A 16,324-nucleotide genomic window follows, 5' to 3' on the forward strand; every position below is an offset into this window, starting at 1 on the left:
AATCGCAATTTCTGCACTCTCACTTTTGCTCCTGTTTTTCTGAGATCTTTGATGCAAAACAAATCTGAAGTCTCAGTAAAAGATACCCAGAAATTTGCGTATGTGTAACAAAAAAAATTGCATTCACAAATAAAAGTGCTTTAAGAGTTGTGTAGTTGAAGAATTTTTTTTGCATACCTGAAGATATTTTTTTTCTGCAAATACATTTCAACAATTACAGGTCTTCAGATTTATTTTTTTGCAAGTGCACAAATCCACTGTTGCGAGTTCTCATACAGCAATTTCTGCACTCTCACTTTTGCTCCGGTTTGTCTGAGATCTTTGATGCAAAAGTAATTTGAGCACTTGCAGGATACAGAGGCGGGGTCTGTTGGAGAATGGCTGCTACTATGACCAATCAGAGCACGGCCCACCTTGGCCAATCAGAGCGGGGCCACCCTGGCAGGTCAGAGCGCTTGCGCGTGGACATGGAGTGAATCTACCAACAAGACCCTTCGCCGCCAGCATCAAGTGATTTAAGGTATTGCAAACCATAGTACTTTTAACTTACAGGATAAGTATGCACACTGGTCGCTCAGTGAGCAATGTAAATAGCTAAACATGACCGCCTTGAAAGGATTAGCTTCTTGTGTTTGCTATAAACTTAGCAAGCTAACAAACAAGTTCATATAAATTAGCCTCCCGTTCCCGTTAAAAACACCCCTGGACATATTGAGCCTCTTTGCTAGCATGAACCATGCCTCACATTTTTTTTTCTATTTTACCATGTAGAAAATGACAGCAGGGTGGGTCCTCTCAGGTGAGTACATTATCATGGCCAATGTTCTGAGACGATAATAGCTAAAGGTTTTGTTAGCCAGTCATATCGAAGTATCTCAGGACTTATCTGGGCATAATCAACAGATTTTTAAGACCAACTGACCTATCAATAAAAATAAAAATGCCATACCATAATTAAAGCTCATAAGAAACCCACAACCACGAGAAAACTCAAAACCCAAACAACCACATTATGAGTTATGCAAGTTAAATGTACTGTACATTGTAATATTAAGTATCAAATAATATACAAAACCCTTATCTTTCTAGAGTACCACTGAAATTGAGGCTGCAGTACGTGCACTTCTGAGCACAATTAACAGTGCACAAGCTCAGCCCTTCACCTCTGGGCTTGTCACTCCCAGGACTGGAAGACCAACCAGTGTCCATCAGGAGATGTAACGGCAAGTGTCCACTATATTTAAATCATGTTATTGTTGTTTTATCTTAAGCTGTGAAGAAATTCTCAGATACACACTTTTATTAGGGGAGATTGGGGACAGTTGCAACAAGGGACGGTTGCAACAAGCCTTATTTCTCTAATCAGAAACATGCTAGAGTGATGACACTCACACTGCACATGCTCAGTTAGACCCTCTACCCACCAAGAAGAGAGAGGCCATATTGAGCATCTGGTCCTGCTTTTCTCAAGTAAAGTTGTTTTGGAGGTATGAAAATAGCTTTTTTCATGAGCTGTTTAGTCATACTGTCCTGACCTTATGTATGAATGAATCCAAACCTATCTAGTTTGAATCACTGTTTGTTGACTATTAAATGACATGGTGAGCATGTGTCAATGTCAATGTGGCTAGCTAGCACATGGTGTTTTGTCATGACTGGTACCATGGGGACAGTTGCAACTGTTGCAACTGTCCCCATGCTATTAGGTTAGTCATATTAGAAAAGACCACACAACCATATTTTTTTTAACATTTTTAGTTCAAAATAGGCAAAATTAATATATTTTATTGCTCATGATGAACAGAACAGGCGATCATATGAAGAAAGTAACACTAATGATAAACATAATAATTTCCCAAATAACTTGTAAAGCAAAAATTAGCACTTAGTTATTGTTGTATGTTGTATGTGTCATATAAACTTGTCATAGAGTGAATGAATCATCTAAATAGAGAAATTTGTATTCTGTTTATTTTCAGTATGCAAAGAGTGAGGAAGAGAGTCACTAACAGAGGGGTTCCCCTCAGTATTTTGGAACAAGCCTTAGATATTATTACAGTTGAGGGCAAATCAGTGAGGGCAGTGACCAAGGCCTTTGACATATGCCACACCACATTGTTCAGGTTCCACAAGAAAAAAAAGAATCTTGCAAGCACGGCATCAAAACATAATATTGCAAGTTATTCCATTCTTTTTGTCCCAAAAATGCAATATTGAGTTTTTATAGCTTCAGTAATATCTGCACATTGACTCAAGGTAGGCCCATGTTTTAAACAAAACAAAACAAATTAAATACCTTAAAGCTGTACAAAAAAGAAAATTGAATTTGAGCCCACATTAGTATTTGTCCTATTTAGACAAAACCCTGAGGATAATTAGTGAAAAGTTAATGTTTTTTTATATGTTGCAACCGTCCCTGATCTGTGTTGCAACTGTCCCCAGGTTTGGGGTCAGTTGCAACGTCTGAATTCCTCTATTCAAATAAATATTCTGATTAATATGTTATAAGTAGCCATCTTTAAATGGTATGGCCATTTGGCAGACAGATGTAGGTTTAATATGTAAAGATTTGGTGAGACTAGTCCAAATATTCTCTGAGTAACTGAGAGTAATGTAAAAAGTGTTGCAACTGTCCCCAGTCTCCCCTATTAGATCAAAATTGCTGTGATGAATAAGTTTACATAATTAACTCCTTATAACTGTGTCTGTGAAATAAATTGGGGGAAAAAGTCCACAGGTTGAATGTATCCATGCCTCAAGTTTTTGCCTACTAGTGTTCAAGGCTAAGTGCTATTGAACATCTGTATGTCAGTGGAGGATGCTTATTAATTACTTCCTATGGAGATAATATGGTTATTAAGAGCTGGACAGGGCATAACAAAGCCTTAACACAGAATTTTACAAATACAACAATATGGTGCAATGCATCTTAAAATTACATTTATTGAAGAAATCAATCATTTTATTTTTCAAATTTCACTTATTGATTATTGTCAAACTTTTACTCAAGATGTTTCCCAGCAATGTATTCAAGGGGACAAAAACGCAAAAAAAGACCAGCAGATGTGCAGACGAGGGTGGTGAATGGAGCTGCAGTTCTACCTGCAGCCTGCCAACACAGACAGAACACCCCATGACGAAACAGTGCTTCTCCAGGCAGGTCTTGGAAGAAGGACTATAAATATTGCAGATGATGCAGATCACACAGAGGTGAGCCTCAAAGACTGACAAATAACAAGATCATACGGCACTGAAAAGATGGTTGTGCAGATATTTCATGAGGAGAGACAAAGATGGGCTGATTGTATTCTGATGTACAAACATATTCCTACTGTAAATTTTTTAATCATGCGTTATCCACTTTTTATATAGTGCATAGGGGCATATAACAGCCAGGCTGAATTTCCTATCAGCCAAGTTACTTTACTTTATATGTTCAGCCACAATATCTTATTCCAGATATGCAGGGTGCTGCTAGAAGAATATCCCAAAATGTGAGATTTGCGTGTTGGCTGGCTGCTTGAAAAAGCTCTTAGTGAGTTTCTCCTGTCACTTATGTAGAGTTTTAGTTTATATTATGTGACTAGTACTCATAATAACAATAATATTGATAATGCATTGTATTTTTGTAAAACCTTTCTCTTTTACTGAATACATTATTCATTCACTCTCACATTATCACAGTGGTGTTGGTAAGCTATACATTTGTTGCTACAGCTGCTCTGAGGCTGCCATACTGGGTCTATGGTCTCTCCAATCACTGCCAGACATTCAGTCACATTTGTACACAGGCAACATGGGTGAAGTGTCTTGCAACTTATACTTGTCTTGTCTTGTCTTGTCTTGTCTAATCTAATCTATAGGAGGTAGTGGTCAAAGAAAAAAACACTCCATTGCCTCAGGGGTCTGAGGGGTATACTGCTAAAATTCTGAAGAGCTCATCAAACAATGGAAAGAACATCCTTTACATTGTCCCACTGCAAGACAAACTAACAACCAGTCTACTGCCATTCGATGCAGCTGAGTTTCAGAGGATGCCAAAAAATACTCGTATCACCTGTGGAATGTTGATTCCCCTTCCACTTATTCCAGTTCACATTCAGTCCTGTCAGGAACATGTAAGTTGGATTATGAATGATTTATATAGGGTTCCCGCGGATCCTTGAAAAGTCTTAAAAGGCATTAAACTCATTATTTTAAAAGTAAAGCCTTAATTGGCATTAAAATGTCTTAAATCCAATTTTCAAAAGTCTTAAAATTTTGAACACATCAGTAAGATTTATGTTGGATTGAACTAAAAAATATTTACTAACATTTATCTATTTTTCAAAAATAATTCACCGGTTTACTCTCACAGCAACATCGCATGATCACAATAGCAGAACTAACAAAACGGTGATGTGGTTGCACCAGGATCTTTTAGAGCAGACGCATGTATTGGTTCTACCTACAGTGCCAGGAGATAGAAATAAATGGGGAAAAATTGACAAAAAAAATCCAAAAGTGGCCTGAGAAAATTGATTGTGGCAGCAGTATTGGGAATTAAATTTTTTTAATTAAATTTCAAAAACCATGTAAAAATTGCAAAAATGGCTCTGACAGTGGCCAAAAAAGATGAATTGCTGCAAAATAGGCATAAAGTTCTAAAATTGGGTTTAAAAAATGTAAAACAATGGTCCAAAAGTGGGAAAAAAGTGTTTATATTGAGGTTAATAGGCATGAAATTGTAAAAAATGGGTAAAAATGGTATGAAAGTAGAAAAAGGTTAATAAATAGATGCAAAGTAGGTATAAAATCGCAAAAAATGGCAAAATTGGTCCAAAAGTGGCTTAGGAAAAATGATTATGGCAGCAAAATTGGGAATTAAATTTGATATTAAATTTCAAAAGACATGTGAAAATAGGCATACATTTGTAAACATGGGGTTAAAAAGAAGGTAAAAAGTGATGTTTTATTAAAAAACAAACATTGGGTTAAAATTGCCAGGTAATTCATGTGATGTTTTTCTTTGTTTTCTTTGTTTCAATTGTTGTTCGTTGTTGACTTGGTCTTAAATTTTATTTCAAACGACCTTAAAAAAGTCTTACGAAGTCTTGAATTTAACCTGGGTTGAGCTGTAGGAACCCTGTTATAACTAAATTAGCTAATCTACCCTGGCACATTTGTTAATTTTTTAACCATCACAGGATTGAATACTGTACCTTGGTTGACAATGTAACTGCCGGAAAAGTATTTTTAGGGCCCGAGCCCCCGAGAATCGGGGGGCGAAGCCCTCTTGTAATCGTTAGGATTATTAGGGCCCGAGCCCCCGGAACCGGGGCGAGGCCCTCTTGTAACCGTTAGGATTATTATTATTCTTCTTATTAGGGCCCGAGCCCCCGAGAATCGGGGGGCGAAGCCCTATTGTAATCGTTAGGATTATTCTTCTTCTTCTTCTTCTTTGTTTCTGCCAATACAATGCCATTTTGCATGCCTTTGGCTTGAAAAAAAGGCGAAATGACCTAGCCACAAAATTCAAACTCGGCGAAAAATTTATGATTCCACTGTCTCAGCAAAAATTCATCCCCCCTCGCGCCCCCTAGGGGCTTAAAACTGCAGCCCCTTGGACTGCTTTGAGCTACAGCCTTGAAATTTGGTGGGTATAACAAGCATGCCCACATGAACAAAAAAGTCTCTTATGACCATCGTGAATTCTCAACACGAACTTCAGTATTAGCACGTAAACATGGGATTTTCACGATTTGTAGCCTACGCATTTGAACGAACTAGTCCTAGGGCTTTTGTCACAGCAACTCCAAACTTGGCATGTGTATACTACACACATTGAACATTAATAATCATAATACAATTTACAGAATATTTTTCCGTTTGGCTAGGACACGGGCTCAAAGTTCGGCATTTTTCAACTTTGTCTAATCTGCACCAAAATTTACACACATGTTCAGTGTTAAGCCCTGGACACAGCCATGTCCCTATTCCTCCCAGAAATTACAACGCCTCCTGATGGCAATGGCCTGAAATTGCCAAAATTACGTTTATAGGCTATGTATTTCAATGAACTACTCCCAGGTTTTCACTGTGATGAACTCCAAACTTGCCTTGTGGAAACTACACACATTGAAGATTAACACTTACAATACAATTATTATCATCTTGTATGGCTCGGCCACAAATGGCCGCCAAAGTTCACCATTTTGCTACTTCATGAAAATCTTAATAACTCTCTTGTACAATGTTGGATCAGGCCCAAAATGCACACATATGTTAACTCTCCCATCTCCAACACATCCATATACTTATTTTCATGTAACACTACAGCGCCCCTTACTGTTAACAGGAACTCATGTCTTTTACTCTCTGATTTATAGCCCCTTCATTTTTTGCCATTTTCTTTTTCAATTAACTTGCAAATGTCTGCCACGCCTTCATAAAGCATTACAAATCAGCTCATGTCCTCAAGGTCAAGGGTGTGTCTATGCCACTAGCTTCACCTCGCTAATGTCAAAACACATCAGGAAGTAGTACTAACTCAGTCATTTAAGGTCTAATTTCTTCCAAACTTCACACACACCATGAAAGTCCATCCCCCAACTCTTCTATAACCTCAAATCTCTGCTACTGCAATAGCGCCACCCACTGGAAATGCTTGATCATATTATTACATTCATTTTAACGTTTGCTCCAAATTTTACACACATGAAGTCACTCCCACTCCTGACTGCTGTTGACATGAATTACAGTGATAATGCTGCTCCCCCTATGGGACACTAATCATATCAACTATGCTTTCAATGTACCATGTATGCTTGCTTGCGGGGGAACAACCTCATCCATACACAGAGCTCTTGCTTGAGGCACATTTTGCTGCACTTAGGCTGCTTGGAAATTACCCCAAGACGGACCATTTTCCGCGGGGCGAGGGCCCGTCATTGCTGCATGCAGCTATATTTCTTATTCTTCTTTGTTTCCGCCAAAACAATGCCATTTTGCGTGCCTTTGGCTTGAAAAAAAGGTGAAATGACCTAGCCACAAAATTCAAACTCGGCGAAAAATTTATGATTCCACTGTCTGCAAAAAAATTCATACCCCCTCGCGCCCCCTAGGGGCTTCAAACTGCAGCCCCTTGGTCTGCTTTAAGCTACAGCCCTGAAATTTGGGGGGTATAACAAGCATGCCTAGATGAACGAAAAAGTCTCTTATGACTATCGTGAATTCTCAACACGAAGTTCGCTATGACCACGTAAACTTGGAATTTTCACGATTTGTAGCCTACGCATTTGAACGAACTAGTCCTAGGGCTTTTGTCACAGCAACTCCAAACTTGGCATGTGTATACTACACACATTGAACATTAATAATCATAATACAATTTACAGAATTTTTTTTCGTTTTGCCAGGACACAGGCTCAAAGTTCGGCATTTTTCAACTTTGTCCAATCTGCACCAAAATTAACACACATGTTCAGTGTTAAGCCCCGGACACAGCCATGTCACTATTCCCCCCAGAAATTACAACGCCTCCTGATGGCAATGGCCTGAAATTGCCAAAATTACGTTTTTAGGCTATGTATTTCAATGAACTACACCCAGGTTTGGACTAAGATGAACTCCAAACTTGGCTTGTGGAAACTACACACATTGAAGATGAACACTTACAATACAATTCTTATCATCTTGTATGGCGTGGCCACAAATGGCCGCCAAACTTCACCATTTTGCTACTTCATGAAAATCTTAATAGCTCCCTTGTACAATGTTGGATCAGGCCCAAAATGCACACACATGTTAACTCTCCCATCTCCAACACATCCATATACTTCTTTTCATCTAACAGTACAGCGCCCCTTACTGTTAACAGGAACTCATGTCTTTTACTCTCTGATTTATAGCCTCTTCATTTTCTGACATTTTCTTTTTCATTCTTCTTGCAAATGTCTGTCACGCCTTCATAAAGCATTACAAATCAGCTCATGTCCTCAAGGTCAAGGGTGTGTCTATGCCACTAGCTTCACCTCGCTAATGTCAAAAGACAGCAGGAAGTAGTACTAACTCAGTCATTTAAGGTCTCATTTCCTCCAAACTGCACACACACCATGGAAGTCCATCCCCCAACTCTTCTATAACCTCAAATCTCTGCTACTGCAATAGCGCCACCCACTGGAAATGCTTGATAATATTATTACATTCATTTTAATGTTTGCTCCAAATTTTACACACATGAACTCACTCCCACTCCTGACTGCTGTTGACATGAATTACACTGATAATGCTGCTCCCCCTATGGTACACTAATCATATCAACTATGCTTTCAATGTACCATGTATGCTTGCTTGCGGGGCGACAACCTCATGCATACACAGAGCTCTTGCTTGAGGCACATTTTGCTGCACTTAGGCTGCTTGGGAATTACCCCAATACGGACCATTTTCCGCGGGGCGAGGGCCCGTCATTGCTGCATGCAGCTATATTTCTTCTTCTTCTTCTTCTTCTTCTTCTTTGTTTCTGCCAATACAATGCCATTTTGCGTGCCTTTGGCTTGAAAAAAAGGCGAAATGACCTAGCCACAAAATTCAAACTCGGCGAAAAATTTATGATTCTACTGTCTCAGCAAAAATCCATCACCCCTCACGCCCCCTAGGGGCATAAAACTGCAGCCCCTTGGTCTGCTTTGAGCTACAGCCTTGAAATTTGGTGGGTATAACAAGCATGCCCACATGAACAAAAAAGTCTCTTATGACTATCGTGAATTCTCAACACGAACTTCGCTATTAGCACGTAAACATGGGATTTTCACGATTTGTAGCCTACGCATTTGAACGAACTAGTCCTAGGGCTTTTGTCACAGCAACTCCAAACTTGTCATGTGTATACTACACACATTGAACATTAATAATCATAATACAATTTACAGAATATTTTTCCGTTTGGCTAGGACACGGGCTCAAAGTTCGGCATTTTTCAACTTTGTCCAATCTTCACCAAAATCAAGACACATGTTCAGTGTTAAGCCCTGGACACAGCCATATCATTATTCTCCCCCGAAAGCACAACGCCTCCTGATGGCAATGGACTGAAATTGCCAAAATTACGTTTATAGGCTATGTATTTCAATGAACTACTCCCAGGTTTTGACTAAGATGAACTCCAAACTTGGCTTGTGGAAACTACACACATTGAAGATGAACACTTACAATACAATTCTTATCATCTTGTATGGCGTGGCCACAAATGGCCGCCAAAGTTCACCATTTTGCTACTTCATGAAAATCTTAATAGCTCTCTTGTACAATGTTGGATCAGGCCCAAAATGCACACACATGTTAACTCTCCCATCTCCAACACATCCATATACTTCTTTTCATCTAACACTACAGCGCCCCTTACTGTTAACAGGAACTCATGTTTTTTACTCTCTGATTTATAGCCTCTTCATTTTTGGCCATTTTCTTTTTCATTTAACTTGCAAATGTCTGGCACACCTTCATAAAGCATTACAAATCAGCTCATGTCCTCAAGGTCGAGGGTGTGTCTATGGCACTAGCTTCACCTCGCTAATGTCAAAACACAGCAGGAAGTAGTACTAACTCAGTCATTTAAGGTCTCATTTCCTCCAAACTGCACACACACCATGGAAGTCCATCCCCCAACTCTTCTATAACCTCAAATCTCTGCTACTGCAATAGCGCCACCCACTGGAAATGCTTGATAATATTATTACATTCATTTTAATGTTTGCTCCAAATTTTACACACATGAAGTCACTCCCACTCCTGACTGCTGTTGACATGAATTACAGTGATAATGCTGCACCCCCCTATGGTACACTAATCATATCAACTATGCTTTCAATGTACCATGTATGCTTGCTTGCGGGGGAACAACCTCATCCATACACAGAGCTCTTGCTTGAGGCACATTTTGCTGCACTTAGCCCGCTTGGGAATTACCCTAATACGGACCATTTTCCGCGGGGCGAGGGCCCGTCATTGCTGCATGCAGCTATATTTTTTCATATTTTTTATATTCTACTAACAAGAGGAGTGATGCCACTGAGGACCAAACATCAGAGCAGGATGCTGGTTTGGTAAGATGCCACTCATATGCCACTTTAAGGCAAAATCAGTGACAAATTACCAAAACTGATATTGAAAACAAAGTTTTATTTCATTCTTTGTAAGTTCTTTGTAGTTCAATAACCACTGTGTGTGTATCCCCGTATAAGGATGTGCCCTTAGGACTCCTGTCCAATATGAGTAATTCCCAGCTGAGAGCCTGGCATTCCATGCAAGTTCATGTGGGGAAAGGCATAGACATATATACATAGACACTTCATTACGTACTGAACCGCGTAGCGTGTCGCCGCCATATTGGATGGGTCTCCTCACTACATTCCAGCAGCAGACACAAATGGATTGAGCGCAAAGTGATTAATTATGCCGGTATTTTGTGCCACCTACGGTTGCTATAACCAGCGCAATTTTGAGAGTAGATCATGTGGGATTACCATTCACAAGTAAGACTTCACAATAATTTTGTTTTATTGACCATTTATCGTTTTATGTCAGTATAACTAACGTTTTCATGTGAAAATCGGGTAAAAATTCGCTGAGTTATGCTCATAATAGTTGTGCATTCTACACCTTTCTCAGTATAATGAACGTGCTGGGGCAGTGTGTGAGACCCATCCAAGATGGCGGCCGGCAGCTATGTCAGCTCCAATAGGCATCGCCAGTCAATGAGGCGTCTACGTGTATAATGTCTATGGGGAAAGGTATAGCAGACATAAATTGGATACCTATGAGTGTGCAGTTGCCATGGGGGTCCTGCAAAAACTTATTGGTAGTAGGAATACTTGTTGTTTCAAATATCAAAATGAGGTGTATATTTTTGCTTGTCCTTGTGTGTTTTCGTTTATTTATTTGAATTTTTTTAATGTTTAGATTTCCTGGGATTATCTGCAATTCTTCACAAGCAGATAACCCACTGGAGCCCACACCCATGGAATGTAATGTTCAAGGTAGTTGGAATTATAGTATAATGAAATGAAAGATTTGCATTGTTAGGAATGTTCTCTTAAATCATAGATCTGCACCTTAAAAATTGCTATAAAGACTCTAATATTTGGTTTGTTCAGTATTTACTACAGTGCATAGAGTATGCAAGGTATACTGCCCACTTTGTTTCAGGTACCTTGTAAACTACTTTTGAATTTTCAGCATGGGAAGCGATTGCTGATCCAGAACTAGCAGCGGACCATTACAAAAGGACATTAATTCAGAGCAGTGAAGATGAGCCCACCCTCAAGATCAAGATAGACATAGGGGAAGACCTAGAGGAGCAAGAAGGGAGAATTTTGAGCTTTTACAAAGCTCCCAGGATTGACTGGGCAAGACCCTTTCAAGCAAAGCTACAAGGTACTGATACCTGACCAAAAAAGATGTACTGTGTTGTTTTAAAAGTCTGTAAGCATGTTGGTTTTTCACTTTCTTTCTCTCTTCTATCTTAAGACCAGAGAAGCATACTTTCGGGTTAATTTGGAGCTTGAAATGTATATAAACAATGCTTTTTATTTAAATATCATTTGCATATGAAACAGCTTCTGGATGTACGTTATGCCCAATACTGAATCACAAACTGCCCTTCACTTTTCCATTAATCCTTTGATGAGAAAGTTCTGATTTGTTGAAGGTGGTTGGATGAGATATTCATCCTGTCCTTATCCATTATTGTTGGCTGTTGGCACACCCCCAGTTTAGAAAAGAAGCACACAGAAATTCCAGTACAGCAGCTGACATATTATTGTAATAGTGTTTTCATCCATCATCTTACTCACTTATCTCTGATGGGGAAGTGAGAGGCCAGGGCTGATCCCAGCTGACTTTTGATGAGTGACCTTGACAGGTCTCCATTTTGTCATAGAGGGAAAACTCAGAGACGAACAACCACTCACTCTCACACCCACTCTCAGGACAGTAGATCCATTGATTCTTTGGTGGGACTTCTATTTACTTCTCAAAACCTTGATTTGAACACCTCTATCCACTGCATGTGGTACACTGACTATGCATTGGTACCTCACACAATAAAGTGGATAGAAAAAGAACAGTCAAGTTTGGTACAATACAGGAGGTCACTCTTTGCATTTATGTACTATTACTTGTGTCTCCAGGAGATGTGGCTATTGGAGATGGTGTAAATCGTCACTTCTTCAGTATGGTAATGCACAAATTGCATCATGGTTTCCAAGTTGATCTAGGTAAGTCCTCAAGACAAATGTGTTGTACAAAGTGATATAAGAAAAAGAACACGTTTGCTTAATGCAACTCCTGGACCATGGATTTTTACATAAGTTGAGACAACATTCTTAATGTTTTTCAAAGCTTTAAAAAAAATTTTTTTTCCCCATCTAAACATTAATAGTTCTGGGAAAAAAACTTTTTATTTTAAGAGATGAGAATAATTCAAATGAATTATTCAAATGAATTATTCTCAAACAAATATTTTTTTTTCAGTCTGTAGAATGTGATGTAGGCCTGTACAATTTGGCAGCACCAATGTAGTTTCCTCTTTTTTACAGTGGTATGTGAATCTATTATGGGCGTTGACATAAAATTTGTAAATTGCTGTAGGCCACATTTTGACTTTGCATGACTTGTTGAGTTTTCTCTCAACCTAGACTCATAGTATATCCTCAAGAAATAAACCAACAAAACCAAATCCTGTGTAAATGCACAATACACGTGAACTTTTTATGTAGTATTTTGTGTATTTCGGATGGCGCAACAGTTAGTGCTGCAGCCTCACAGCAAGAAGATTGCGGGTTCGATTTCCAGCTTGGCAGGTGGGCCTTTCTGTGTGGTTTGCATGTTCTTCCTGTGCATGCGTAGGTTCTCTCTGGGCACTGCTGCTTCCTCCCACAGTCCAAATACATGCTCATCAGGGTTAATTGAACACTAAATTGTAGAGAAAAACTTGTAGGTGCGAGTGTGTGTGTGTGAAAGGCTGTGTACCTGTCTGTGTCAGTCCTGTGATTGACTGGCGAACAGTCCAGGGTGTACCCTGCTTGCCCAATGAAAGCTGGGATAGACTCCAGCCTCCTGAGGATAAGCGGTTCAGAAAATGAATGAATTTTGTGTATTTCTTTATTATCTGCTGAACTGTCTGACAGATGTAATAACTGAAATGTCATTTTTGTAACACCCTTAATGCTCAATATTTACCTTCATAGGAAATGCAACTGGGGCTCTGCTGTTTGAGGGCCAAGCTGACCATCTAATCCCATCAACCTCTCAAGTGCTGGTTTAGAGTGAAATGTTTGTTGTGGCAGGAAGGATGATTGGTCATTCTCTTCTACACGGTGGCTCTCGTCTGCCTGGGTTCAGTCCAGCAGTGCTTCATGTGCTGTTAGGTGATGATCCACAGACGGCTACAATTACCCTTGAAGATGTAGATGTGGCAGACATGGATGTCAGGGAGACTCTAAAACCTGTAAGTCTATACAGGAGAAATTCATACTTTTGGTGGTACAGTTTTCTTTGTTCTTACCACTTTTTGATTAATGTTAAATGTTAAAGTTCTTTTTCACATCCTGATAGACAACAGAGTTGTGTTTAAGCTTAGTGTTATGTTGAAAAATGTTTACAAGGTAATTTAGCACAAGTATGTAAATGTCCCCAAATCAAAGTATATACCACATTGCTCTGATTTTTGAAATCAAAATTATATTAAGTGTGATGCTTCCAATACACAAGCTAACATTTGCATGTTTGATAATACTTGACTACACTATAGTTCTATCTAATACATCTTAACTTACTATTTGAGAGTGATCTTGCTTTTTCTTGTCTTTCTTCAAAAGCTCTATGAGGATCAAGGCTCAGACAAGAAAGGAGGAGAATGCAGCAAACACAGTACACTCACAGAGGATCAGAGAGCAGCCATAATTGACTTAGCACTGGCATGGGATCTTCCTGTGTTGACAGAAACCAACAAGCACACTAACATTAACAAGAATGGCTGCAAGTGATGACACACCTTTTGTAAAGTTACCACGATCGCTCTGTTTTCTTCCTTAGATCTTTCTTGACCATATCAGATGGCCAGAGGATGCAGAGTTGGGGGATGACACAGATGATGGGTAGCCACTTGATTGCAAACATAGAACAATTGGGTACCTGCATTAATTTGTGAGAACAGGTATGCTGCATTCAAAACCCATCTGCTTTGAAGTGTGCCTTTTAAATAGTTTTTTTTTATTGATTTTAAGGACAGAGTTGAGCTCTTCTGATGAGATGTAAATAAGGGACTTCAGCTTGCCCACTGTTTAGTGAAATAGTGCAAAGTGTATGCAGGGTGGAGCATAGTGCTGCATTGAATAGTGGCATGTCTTACAAATACAAAGACCACCTTTCTCCCTCCTTCTCCAGGTGCAAGGCACAAGCACCTTATACAACTGACATCAGAAGAGCCATACTATCCCCTAAAGCTGTAGCTTAATTTTTATTGTTCTATTGATTGTCTCAGTTTCCGATCTTATCTGACATATCTGTGTTGTGCTTTGCTTCTGTGTACTTTCAGCATCCCAAGAAAAAATGAAGCAGCTTTTTAAGTTCTAGGTTGGATGGGAAATACCCATGACTGACATGAAGGTGGAGGTTGTCCGAGGACAGCATCCAACTTCATCCACATGCTTCCGCACCCTCAGGTTGCCTGGTCATATCTGCTCTTATGGAGATCTTTTTTTTCAGTTGGAGAGCTGCATCTCAACAAATGACAGTGGTTTTGGACTTTTGTAGGCAAGCTGTGTTAAAGGGTTCATTTGACTCAACAACGACAGGATTCTGAGGTCATTATTAAAAAGTCACGATTTCAGTTGACCTCTTCTGGAGTGTCGTCTCTTCTTTCTAATTTCAAAATTAATGATGATTAATTTTTTTTTACAGTTAAAGAACAATGTGATCCTGTGTTATGTTATGTCAACACTAATCACTTTCACTTGAAATGCTAGGGTTGAATAGCTGCCTGTTACCATTTTCACTGAAATTAACATTCTAGTTATTACAATCAAGACAACCCTAAACAAGGCAGACAAAATCATATCCTCAGTGAAACAAACAAGAACTTTGAAACCTTGTTTTGGCGGAAAAGCACCATTTTCTTTGTTTGACCCTTGTGGACTGTTGGGGTTGAAAACAGCCACTTTGAGTAAAATTTTCTGTTATTTGGGGTGCTGGTTTGGCTGAGTGGTGTAGCGTGAATTGGTGTCAAATAATGACCAGTGGCGTTTTCTCCCGGAGGCCAAGGGAATAGAATAGAAGAAAGAATAGAAATAGAAAAATACTTTATTTATCCCCGAGGGGAAATTCAGGAGTCACCGCAGCATTTAAGAAAACATAAGTAAGAAAGAGTACAGAAAGTGCAAAAATGTCCATAAGAAATTAGATGACGACATCCCGTCCACCACTCGTCCACCACTCGTCCACCACTCTCCAGCCCAGCCAGTCTCCACCTCCACAGGGTCCAGGACTGAGCCTCCCCAGCAGTCTGTTCAGTCTCTGTCTCCTGGATCCTGTCTGCACACAGCAGGCGAAGCTCCTCCGATGTGTCGCGGCGTCCGATGTCTGCTCCGTCAGCCACGTCCGTGAACAGCATGATGCCGCTGGATTGGCACAGCTAGCTCATCCACCCCCCGGAGCGAGATTCCACGTTCCCAACAACGATGGATGGAAGGACAGGTCCACGTCGTCACCTCCCAGCTCACATCCGAGAACCAGCATTTCGTCCTCACCGCCTCCTCCTCAGCTCGAGGGAAATCATCAAGCCCTACACTAGTTAGCATTGACATGCTACAGGCTGCTAACCAGTGGCGGTTTTTCACGGAGGCCAAGGGAAGCCTGGCTTCCCCAAAAAATATAACAAGAAAGAAAAAAAATAGCCTATAAACAAGCTTAACCACAATGTATTTTATATTGTCATTTCCTTGTCAAAACACTACATTGGCGCACCTCTGCTTTGGCTTAGCGTGAGAAGCAAAACAGCGCCCTCCTGTCAAGCTCTCATTGTGTATTACACTACGTGTCTCATGCCCTCTGCCCTGTCAGTCAGCACGGAGGCCCGCTTCACTTTGCCTCCCTTAGAAAAAAAAACAGCCTGTATTAGCCAATCAGGTTGAAGCAAGGCTCATCGCTTACTGGTTGATGCATCATTAAAAAAGATATGAGGGAGGCCAGATCGAATCTGGCTTCCAGCCAATAACACACCGTTACGAAAAAATAAACACACTGATTCAACTGTGCCGGCGCCAGTGTGAGTGTCAGTGTTAGC

General features: G+C 39.9%; 3 long non-coding RNA genes across 3 annotated transcripts; all 3 read left to right on the forward strand.

Moving 5' to 3' along the window:
* Positions 1-439: 439 nt before the first annotated feature.
* Positions 440-3,147, forward strand: LOC141786693 (uncharacterized). Its single transcript, XR_012597925.1, has 4 exons — positions 440-520; positions 772-799; positions 1,090-1,223; positions 3,011-3,147. It is a non-coding gene; the product is annotated as an uncharacterized LOC141786693 (long non-coding RNA).
* A 7,830-nt stretch (positions 3,148-10,977) lies between these two features.
* On the forward strand, positions 10,978-12,236 carry LOC141786687 (uncharacterized). The gene is made up of 3 exons (XR_012597920.1): positions 10,978-11,018; positions 11,218-11,415; positions 12,171-12,236. It is a non-coding gene; the product is annotated as an uncharacterized LOC141786687 (long non-coding RNA).
* Positions 12,237-13,454: 1,218 nt separating this feature from the next.
* LOC141786689 (uncharacterized) lies at positions 13,455-14,702 on the forward strand. The gene is made up of 3 exons (XR_012597921.1): positions 13,455-13,489; positions 13,860-14,197; positions 14,579-14,702. It is a non-coding gene; the product is annotated as an uncharacterized LOC141786689 (long non-coding RNA).
* Positions 14,703-16,324: the final 1,622 nt, after the last annotated feature.

Source organism: Halichoeres trimaculatus, unplaced genomic scaffold (genome assembly GCF_033239565.1).
Source record: "Halichoeres trimaculatus isolate MK-OKI-2021-1 unplaced genomic scaffold, fHalTri1.1 fHalTri1_scaffold_62, whole genome shotgun sequence".
Lineage (NCBI taxonomy): Eukaryota > Metazoa > Chordata > Actinopteri > Labriformes > Labridae > Halichoeres > Halichoeres trimaculatus.